This window comes from Aptenodytes forsteri, unplaced genomic scaffold (genome assembly GCF_000699145.1).
Source record: "Aptenodytes forsteri isolate BGI_AS27 unplaced genomic scaffold, ASM69914v1 Scaffold100, whole genome shotgun sequence".
NCBI classification, from domain to species: domain Eukaryota; kingdom Metazoa; phylum Chordata; class Aves; order Sphenisciformes; family Spheniscidae; genus Aptenodytes; species Aptenodytes forsteri.
In genome coordinates, this window is record NW_008796216.1 from 163,420 (window position 1) to 175,097 (window position 11,678).

Genomic DNA, 11,678 nt, shown 5'->3' on the forward strand with positions numbered 1-11,678 from the left:
AAAATCTCCCTGTGGTAGTTTGGTGAGGTAAGCATTAAATATATATATATATATATATATAGTGACCTCTCTTTTATTGTTGATGCTGTTTTCCTGAAAGTGATTATCATAGTCTCTTCCTGTTGCTGTATGACTGTACCTTACCTGGGATACTCCAAATGTCAGTTTGGAACAGCAGGGCACATTGGGTCTAAAAGTAAAATACAACTTTGACTAAAAAAAAAAGAGAGACAAAAAAAATCCTAAATTTGATGTACATATTTAGACATATCCTTCAATATGCTGATAGGAATGACAGAAAATAATTACACACAAAAATAATTATAAAATTGCTGCAAATTGCTTCAATACGCCTGTTGTTGGTTTTGCTATGAAGGACAGAGAAAGGCTATCTCTCAACAGTGTCCATCTTCAGACAGAAGGGAACTTGGCTTTGTGCCCTGATTTATACACAGTACAAGCCCTCTAGAAATCCACTCATGGTTTCAATAGCAGACTGAATTTGATTAATTTCTGTGTTAAATTAGTAAACTTCAAAGTCCACTATACAACTGCAGTATAGTTAGTAAATGATTCCTCAGACAAAGTTCCTGTGATACCAAGGCCTCCACATAAGTGGAGATCATAAGTGCAAACAAGCTCCTCTTCAGGAAAGCCATTACAATTTACCTTTGTAACATTATAGCAAACACTGTCTGCTTTTGCTTTTTGGTTAGAATTTCAGAATAAGAAATGGAAAAGCGAGCTGCTCTTCAGAGAGCTGATTGGAAAAGTCAATTTAATTAATAACAGTGTTTTGCTGCGTATTTGAGGTTCAGCTGCTTCCCATTCCACAAGTGTATGCTACCTCACTTTTCCTTTACTCAGTGGCACTCAACTTGAAAAGCAATCCTGACAGAAAACTACCTATGAAGAAGGGTTTTTTTCTGCTTATGCTGATAGAACTAGGATTTACCCTTGCTCCTCAATTTGAGTTGAACAAAATCCACAGCTAATGCAGATTTGCCACCTACAAAATCATGAACAAAACAGTGCCCTATATTTAAAACAATCAACTGATAAATTTAACTGCATACAGCTTTGTTGCTGTATAAGTTACAACTGATTTTTAATGTATTCACTCTTACAGTTCAGCATTTTTATTAATTAAAGAATCCTTTTCAACATTTTTCTCTTTCACTCCTCCTCTTCCTGCATCTTCCTCATATGTGTTTATAGAGTTGTCCATTAAAGGTATATAGCAAATTTCACAGTCCCAAATAAAGCTGTGTTTGAAAATAATGATGATGATAGTCATACATTACCTCATCACAATATTTACTCTTTAAACTGCAGTCTCGTGCTATTGTTGAGATGAAAATAAACTATTTTTATAGCAGGATGTTTCTTCTAATGTTCCATTTTTAAAATAAATTTGCTGCAGCATGTCAAGAAAACTTTTAAAATATTGCACAGTGTATGACTGATGTACTGCATTATTTCACCAAATCTCTGATGCTATATAAGCCTTGCTGCTATGGGCTAGCTTGTATCTTTTACACAGATTTTCTTAAAAGATATGTTGTACATCTCAAACTGTAATATCACAAGATTGAAATGGACATTGATTTGCTTTATTGTTAATGACCATGGGGTTAATTTAATGTCTGAGAAGTAGACAATAGATTCTTCTTGACTTCAGATAGTGCTGGACTGGATACCAGACATTGGGTTCATCTCCATCAACACTGACATATCTAAACCAGTCACCTGTATCTCAACTGGTTATCTAGACTTCTTCCATAGCTTGGAGGGAAAGAGGTGTTTATTGTACACTGTTTAACATATTCTAAGATAGGTGACTTAGGACACATACCTAACTTTAGGTGAGAAGGCCAGATGAGGCAAACTTTTTAGCAGGGCCTGTTGCGACAGGACAAGGGGGAATGGCTTTAAACTGAAGGGGGGTAGATTTAGACTAGGTATAAGGAAGACATTTTTTACGCTGAGGGTGGTGAAGCACTGGAACAGGTTGCCCAGAGAGGTGGTGGATGCCCCATCCCTGGAAACATTCCAGGTCAGGTTGGACGGGGCTCTGAGCAACCTGACCGAGTTGCAGATGTCCCTGCTCGTTGCAGGGGGGTTGGACTAGATGACCTTTAGAGGTCCTTTCCAACCCAAATTATTCTATGATTCTATGATACTATGAGTGGCCTCTGAGCACCCCTTGCCAATGCTTGGCTTCCTATTTGCTTTTCTTTTTGCTTTTCTTTTTTTTTTAGGACAGTCCCAATCTCCTTTGCAGGCCATCAGACCTGGAAGGAAATCTTAAAATATTAGGGTTTGGGGAAACTAGTCCAGTTTAAAACAAAAGCTGAATTGCTTTGAAATATTTAAATTGTTTAATGTTGGAAATATTTAAATTTGTAACTGCTGATACTTTAAACTTTCTTTTTCTGACTGTGGTTCTATGCTTTATATTTGGAAGGCAAGTCTTTTGTTTTTTAATATTCTTAATAATAGGTGTTCTAATTATGGAGATAAAACATCTTTTTATTTAATTTGTCCTGTTTGATGTTGTCAGGCAACCTAATGTGTTGAAGCTTTGCCTAAAGAAAAGTTTCACTCTGCGGTAGAACAAAGATAGAACAACTGCTTGAACAGGTTTGTGCTATCTTCTACTAGGTTCAAAACACTCATGCTAATTTAGCAGCAGACTGAAAGTTCTTATTTTCTTATTCATTAGGTTGCTAAGGTCTCAGAGGTCAAGAGAAGGCAGCACCTTGCCCCTGACAAATGAACTGCCACGGGGATGAGGAATATAGAGATGTGAGCAGGTAAGATGACTAGAAATTTGCTCAGTTATTGTCATAATTTCAAGAGGTTTCACGTGTTCGTCTAGAATGTTTTGATCCCATCAATCAGCAACATCAATAAATCATTTACATTTTACAGAGAACTGTCAGGAAAATTCTGAACAATTCTCTGTAATTTCTTTGCGACTTTAGGCAGCAGCAGTGCATGTCTGTCACAATTCTAATGAGCTTTGGGCTAAAACAGCTGGAACTTGGATAGTTTCCTGGGCATATTGCAAAACCATGTGGATTTGGGAGGAAGAAGGAAGGGTACAGAGCTTACTAGGGATACTTTGCTGCCTTCCTGGCTGCTAGAGGTAATCCCATGTTTGTGGGAAAGGCATGGTTCATCACAGGCAATTGAACTCGTCTTGGTTTTTGATGGGTTTTGCTTATATATTTGTTTGTTTGCTGCTGTTGTGACTGTAAATATATTACAAAGGATCTGGAGATGGAGACAGAGTCATTTTTTTGTGTGGTAGAAAAACAAAGGGGAAAATATTTGAAACTGAAAACTCCATGTTTGTTGACAATTAGATAGAAAAGAAATCTATTAATTACTATGTTTTCTGGAAATGAAAAAATGTCAGAAATATGCTAACTGCTTAAGTGTTCTCTGAAGCATTTGTGATGGCAAGCATCTCATGTTAAATGGATGAATATTTTTATTCTTACATCTATTGCCTTTCAGTAGCACTATTTAGAAAGCACACTTGAGTGAGTTTATCTTTCTGTGAATACATCATTCCTGTGAGTCAAACTAATACTGTTCACATGTGCCAAGGATATCTATTGTATGTACGTGTATATGAAAGAAAAATATTTATCAGTTGATATAAAACACCTCTGTATACATGTCTGTGACTTCTTAAAGCCTCATAAACAAAACAATGTCTTTTATACTATATTTCACTTGTTGATTTAAAAGTTGTACTGCAGACTATTATAGATGGCCTTGCAGTGGTTACTAAGGTGGGATTCTGAATGAGTCCACAGTAACTTAATGAATCACTAGTGCAATCAGGGCCAACTTCAGGCATTGGCAGAAGAGGCAGTTGCCTAGGCAGCAAACTGGAATTGACAGGAAAACATCCATAGCTTAATTATCTTCCCCTAGCTATGCTATGTGTCTGGAAAGTCACTCTGGTTGGCTAATATTGCCAGAAAGGTCAGGGTGTATGGGCTAGGAGTTACTGCTGTGTGGAACCAGGGCAGGAGAAAAGAGCCAGTAAGTGTGACGTGAAATTCTGCCATCCCATTTCAGCTCTACTCCTTCTCCCTATGTCTTCTTTTACTGCTGAAGGACCAGCCTTACCTCCCCATGCTTAGAGTGGTAAAATTCATTTTTGTCTATGTTGCTGAGACATCTTGAGCTCGTTCCAAAAGCAGTTATGTTAGCAGAACAGAAAGCAATTCAATTGCCGTTATAAGAAACATATTTGTATGACCTTTATAAATGTCCATTGTATTTTTCCACTTTTCTAGATGAATGAATGCAATAAAAGAAAGTCTGATGTGATGAAAAATTCATAGAGTCTAAGACCTTTGAATTTTTCCCGATAGTTCTTTTATTATCAAATTTGACAATAACTTTTGAGAAGTACATCCGGTCTTAATTAAAGACTTCAAATTACAGAGAATCCATCATATTCTTTGAAAAGCTCTTCCAGTCTTAATTACAACTACTGTTAATAATGTACAACTTATACATCATTAAAGTTTGAGCTTCAGTTTCCAGCTATTTGATCATTTCATACCTCCTGCTGTTAATTTATGAACCCTCCAGTGTGACCTCTCTGTGCAGTGATCTGTAGACTGGTCAGCTTGCATCCTAACTTTATCCTCCAAAATTTAAATAGAGTCTTCTCTTTAACATGTGTCAGCTAAGAACCATCCACTGCCCTGAAGTAATATTCAGGCTAATTTTTAATATATCAGCTTAGATCCCAGTAAGAACAGCTTCATTAATAGAGCATGTTATCTATTCCAGTTAGCTAAGCTTGTTACAACTAGCTTGGGTACCTGTGTGCAGAGCTACACTGTATTATGTAGACATAACTGATCTCTCTGGCAGCATTTACAAGTTAAAAATAATGACAACAAAGGCGCTTGGAATAACAGAGTACAGATGGAGAAGATACTTTAAAAGAAACCTGCAGGCCAAAATACATTAGCAGGAAAAACTGTAATAAAAGTGGAATCTTCCCAAAATTTAGCCTTCAAAAAATCTGGGTTGAATCCAGAAGAACTGAAAACAAACTCCGTACTGTAGGTTGTGAGAGAACACAGGTCACTGTGCTGTGTATAATCCAGCCTAAGTCAGTCGTAACTTATTGGTGTATTGTTATGACCTTAATATTTCTGCACCACTTTCCTCACATGAATTAAAGGAGGCCAGTGGCAATCTACTTAACATTTAGCAAAGTAAATGTTAAAATTGACCAGTAACTGTAAGTGCTTGGGAATGTATTTTTTACAATAACATTGAAAAATATTTGCAACAATGAGCTCTTACTTGAAAAGGCTTGATAGTCTATACTTTCAACATTTTCAGATGCCTAACTCTTAAATTGTTAAGGCTTACTTAGACGATTAAAAATAGTTGACATTCTAGACCTCTCCTCCTGCAGAACAAAACGTCAGAATTAGGTGTGGAAGGATTCAACCAGCTTTACAAAGGCTGTTTACCTTCAAGCAGTCTCCAAAGAAGTGTTTTTTACTACTCCCCACCTCCAGATATATATTGTTGCCTTATGCCAGGTGAACTAAACTGAGGGAAATTATCTAGCTGGAAACTAATCTTTATTTTGTCAGGTGAGATTTTTGCAAAATCAGTCCCCTTACCTGGTTCATCACAGCTATATCGTCCCTGAAAAGGGAAGACATGGGAACAGGCAAACAGATATGACAAGAGTGGTAGATCACTCCTTTCCAAGGAGCCCTCATTAATGTTAAAGTACTTTTAGAACCACACCTTTGCATTAAGTAGTACTTCACAGTCATTTTATTAAATCTCATAGGACTGTGCAAAGTAAGATATCCCACTAAGTTGGATGAATGTGGCCTTTATTGACAGCAAATCACTTAGGGTATTTAGGTAGAATGGGTTAAATATTATGTAAATTCAGAGTACTCTACTGCAAACTGAGATGTTCCATTTTAACCTGAGAACTTTCCTGTTTCCCTGTGATAATGAACGAGTTAATACATGTTACTCCAGCCCACACTCCTTTTAATGCAGTATTTTTTGTTCAAGTTAAGTACAGTCTTTGCATTCTTTGTGATGTAAATCATCTTAATATCTGTCTTAAATATTGTTTGGTTTATAAAAAGCAAAACCAGGAGATACTATTAATCACTGCTGCCAACCTGAGCATACCCATACGGATTGTAATCTGTAGCTTTCCAGTTTTCTAATGCTTCTAAAGGTGCTAAATATAAGCCTGTACATTAGTATAATGAATAGAACTACAAAAAACATGCTTAGTTAAGATTTGTAGTTGTACTCTTTCACTATATGTCTAATTTAGTACCTCCTTAATCATATAATTTGGAGACAATGGTGTAGATCATAACAGTTTTTATTTTCAGTCTTATGATTTAATTGCTACCTCTGTAGGCTCTGCTTGTCCAGCAAGAACATTTTTCATATATATTCCTCGTGGGCTGGACAATATATTTAAAAATCTCTTTAACTAATTCTAATTTATGGTTGCTAGCAAATAAGAATACTGTATTAATAACTGCTGGTGGAAGGTCACCAATGACGGGGTACTGGGATTTAGGCCCAGATCCAAAGCTTATGAAGTCAATAGAAAGGCATGCACTTCATGGAAATCACAACAGTGCGCTTACATTAGGATTGCAAGCTACAGCTGATGTATCTGTTAAAATGAAAAACCATGGGATTTGTTGTACCAAAACCAAAGGATAGGTAGACCTCCATGCACTGATTCTTCATGTGTGACCTTTATTTGCAGTCCAAGGGTAAAACCCCATCTACAGCAATATTATATGAAGCTCATCTACCGCACGAGATTCTGATTTACATTCTTCTCTGGCCCAAACTGTAGCATATATTTGACCACTCACATGTCCAGTGAATGTATCATATCCTGCTTCAAAACTTAATGCCTGGTGAGCTTACTGTTTTTTTGGGGTGGGGGGTGGGGGGGAGTTTAATTTCAAGAGTTTCTTAGACTGCCATGATACTAGGGCAAGGAAAAGAAGACTCCATCTTCTTCTACTCTTTTGGATTTGTGTTATGATTAATTTGCCAACGTATTGTATTTAATATGACAACATCTAGGAACAGGTCACAAAATAGCCAAAATACAATCTGCAAGCCTTGAATACTTAAATGCTTCCATAAATACAACATTTGTAGCATTAATCTTCTTTCTACAATTGGTGATGAGTTTCCATGGTGAAAAATGTGCACCAATGTAGATCTGCACAGATGTTATTCCAATGAATTTGATATCCTAAGAATTTGGCGCTGTGCTGTTCTGACCAACTGCTGAGAATCTTCCTGAGGTCCCACCCCTGTACACAATGTCATCGCTGATGTTTTTAAACCACTTCCACTGAAGATTGATACAAATGTTACCAAAGTGAGTACAAATAGTCCCATTTGCTTCATATGCAGCGTCTGAGATAGTCATGAATGGACTTAAAATTAGCCCTGTATGCAGCTGGCATTCTTAAGATGCAGTTTCGCAGTCTACTTAAGCTGGCCTAGAACTGGGCTGCCCTGTTGTGTCTGCACGAGCAATTATGTAGCAGTGAGACTGCCAACTGCTCCGACACAAAAGGGCTGGCAGGAGCACACAGCTGGGACAGAGAAAGAGTGCAGCGCTGCGGCTTTTGGCAGTTGCTCCATCCTATGTCTCTCTGCTGACAGTGACACCAGGCATTTTTCAGGCGGTGAGCGCTCCAGTCTTGCAGTGTTGGAGAACTCCACTAAAAAGAAGAGCCTTTGTAATATGGAAAAAAATGTCACTTCTTTTCTACTTTGCTTGTGCAGTGTGATAAACTTAATCATGTTAATTTTTAGTTTTAATCAAACCAGGATAATCTCGTTTGCTTGTGTTTTGTTGCTGTTGCTTTTAATTAGTTACCATTTTTAAATAATAATAAAAAAATCTTAAGTAAAAAAAAATAAATATATAAAAATTAAAATTAAAATTTAAAAAGAATAGTATCACCACATGCTGTTTTGATCTTTTCTGTGTGCTCTACAATACAGTTCCCCTGTATTCATTTGACCCCCAAAAGATAGGAACTTAGATATCAATTGTTTATGTACTTTATGTTTCACCCCCTTTACTTGTCAAATGTTCATCAGCAACATAAGATTTCTCCCTCCAAGACTAGTTGACTAGCTAACAGCATGGTTTTTGTTTGTGTTCCTGTCGCATGGGGTTACACAGAGAGGAAGTGGACCTGGATGTTGCAAAAGCCAGTGTCACAGTCAGGAGTGGGAGACCTGATTTGAAGGAATGATCCCTCTGAGAATGCAGTATATGTTTCATTCCAATACCTGTTTATCGTAAAGTGTGTGAGCTATTCTTGGATGGCAGAGGGTCTAATTCCTTGCTTCTAATACAGTTCATTTATGTGTGTATGTTTCTGTGTGTGATTATGTTAATGAAAAGTAACATGATTTCGCAGGATGCCCCTATTTTGGAACAAAAAGATATTGTATGCTGAAACAGACAAGAAGTTAGGCCATTTAAGAGTTGAGAGATTTTGATTAGCATCCTTTAAAGGAGAAAAGACCACTGTACCTATGTCTTCTCTGTAAAAGGTGGGTGCTTCTGACCAACAGATTATTGCATTAAAAAGGATCCTTATGAGCACTGCATTGTCCTCCATTGTAAAAGAAGGAGCTGTGCGTGAGGTATATTTCAAGAATTCACAATGAATTAGATCTACAAGTGGATTTAGGTTAAGAAAAGTCTATCTTTCAAGCCACAGTTGTATGTAGTCATGAAATAAGCACCGAGCCCTGCTAATATGGAGAGATTTCCGAGTGGTCAAGAACTCTCCCCCAAACTTGTGATGCCTCTGAAATAAAACCTGCACTTTAAACTTAGGAGTTTATGTACTTTTGCTACTTGAGGATTTAGGCAGAAGTTTCAAGAGTCCACCATTACTGGACAGCTGGTTACCTCAGTCCAGATCCTACCTAAACACCTGGCTCTTTTTGTATATGTGGATCGATGGCTCATATTTGACAGCAGCACCTCATTCATTTATGAACTTTTGAATCATTATCCTCTTTGACACTGGCAAATATTTTGTTGTAGTCCAGCTGATTATCCTACTCTTCACTTCCATCTGTTAGCACTTGGCCTGTACTCAAGCAGGATAACGCTGATAGCATCTTCAAGATCGTTCAGGTGGCTGATTTTGGTATCAATGCAGAATGCTATCCCTGAAGTGGTACACCAGAGCATATCTCCAACAACGACCCATGATTTCTTATACTAAGAACCTGAAGCGGCAGCGAGGTCACTTTCCCACGAGTCAAAACTCATTTTCTTGGTAGATATTTTACAGCACCTTCTTCCTGCTGATAGTCCATCAGGTATTCACAGTTATGAAGAATATTTGAAAATGTAACAATATAATGCAATTTGTTGCCAGATGGTCAGTGTTTCTACAAATAAAAATGTAAATGGTAACAATTAACAGTTGTTCTGAACGTGACCTTGATTTTACTGACCACAATGTATTCAAGTAAGGCCGAATGCCAATGCAATTCAGGCTCATTTTATGCAAAAAAAGAGTTGGTGAATCCAACTCCTTTGAAGTTTGCTTCACTTAATTGTTGAATCCAGGAGTTTTCAGTTGTAGTATAGTAACTATGGGTCTCTGCTGACTATTTAAAATTACTAATAGAAAAATAACAATACTAGTTCTACCACTATTGGGGTTTTTTTGTTGTTTTTTTTGGTTTTGATTTAAGCATAATGTAATAGAAAAAACAATACTAGTTCTACCACTATTGGGTTTTTTTTGTTGGTTTTTTTGGTTTTGATTTAAAATTGAAAAATAACAATACTAGTTCTACCACTATCCACTATTTTTTGTTGTTTTTTTTGGTTTTGATTTAAGCATAATGACTTGAAAATGGTTAAGTATGCTCTTGCTTTGCAATTGGCTTAGCAGAAAATCAGCCTTAAGTATTCTGCCAGTGCATCTTTGATAATGTGAAAGAGCTTCTGCAGAAAAAGCAAAATGCCTTAAAAATGCCTTCACTGCCTTATAAATAAGACTTTGTCAAATGGTATCATTTGTGAATATATGGGGCCAGTCAATAATTCATTTTCATGCTTCTCCACAAGTATCACATTGCAATTGAACACTGTATATGTAATGATCTCACCACAGGTCCCAGAAAGTGAGAAGGGCTCTTGGGAGAGCTTTACTCTTGTTTTTAACCTAACAAAAGTCCTCCACATGTTCTGCTCATTCAGAACTGCCTGACAATTTATGGGAGAGGTCATTCTCTGAGACTTCAATATGTTCCAGAATGGGTCAGCCTTGGGAAAAACATTATGGGTACAATGCAGGATACAATGGCAATAGAGGGAAAAAGATTTGGGAGGGTTTAATTTGTAGTGTATTCCACTCAGTTTCTACCGACTTAAAGAGGAATGTGGCCTCTATTATTGCTTTACATTTCCCTTTGCTCTCCTCCTGGAATAACTTCCCCAGTAGCATGAAAAGGCAGAATTTTAACAGATTCAAGGTCAGGGAACTATGTGCTGATCTTTGGTCATTATGCAAATTTCTTCTGATGGGAAGATATGATCCAGGCAGTAATCGGTATTTTTTCCTCTTAAGCCAAGTCCATAGGGCACATCTGAAAGATTAGGATGGTTCCAGATGTAGTTCATCATTAATGGAAATGTGCATAATTTAATAATTTAATCCTTTTAAGGTGCTCTCCATAGCACAAAGAAACAGAATCAGTATCCATAATGTATGGCCATTATATATTCATATATTCATTTCAAGATAGTTATACATTGAGTAGCTTAAGAAATACTTAAATATGCAACAGTATTTTCTAAGCTATCTGGGGCGAAAAAAGAAAAGTTAAGAAGAATATAGGCTATGCCTGGGAAAAAGTGGTGATGCCCTCGGGTTGATTAAAACCCACGTCCTTTGAGGTACAGTTTGTAAACATAGCAAATGGTAACACATATCCAAAATCTCATACCCTTTCTTTTCCTAGAGCGCACTTACTACCAAAGAATCGCTTGGTATCACATCAGACAGGCTACAAAATCAGGCTCGGAAAGTCACCCCCGGCACTCCGAATCGCTTGGTATCACATCAGACAGGCTACAAAATCAGGCTCGGAAAGTCACCACCGGCAATCCAAACTGCCATTCAAAACCGAGAATGGCGTTACACCTCTTGAATTTCGTGGGTGGACCACAGGCACCAGGCAGGCTAGCCAGCATTTTCTACTGGCCCTCCGCCGCATCACTGACCGTGAACGAGTTGAGGGGCAGAGGTTTTTACACCTCATTAGGGTTTTATATTTCACTTCAGAAGCCCTCAGCTAAAGCTGAATGAGAACTATTTTAATGCCTCGCATAAAATAAAGTGCCTGCGCAGGGAGGTAGTTATAAAAAGTGGGACCGCTCCAACAAGCAGGTGCTGCGCTTCCCCGTGGTTTCTGACATATGGGCACTGTTATGTATTTGTTCCGCGCTTACGAAGTTGCTACCCACAGGAGAGACGGCTCCTGCCGCCCTGCCCAGCCCTGCCCTGCCCTGCCCAGCCCTTTCCTGCCCTGCCCTTCCCCTCCCTTCCCCTCCCTTC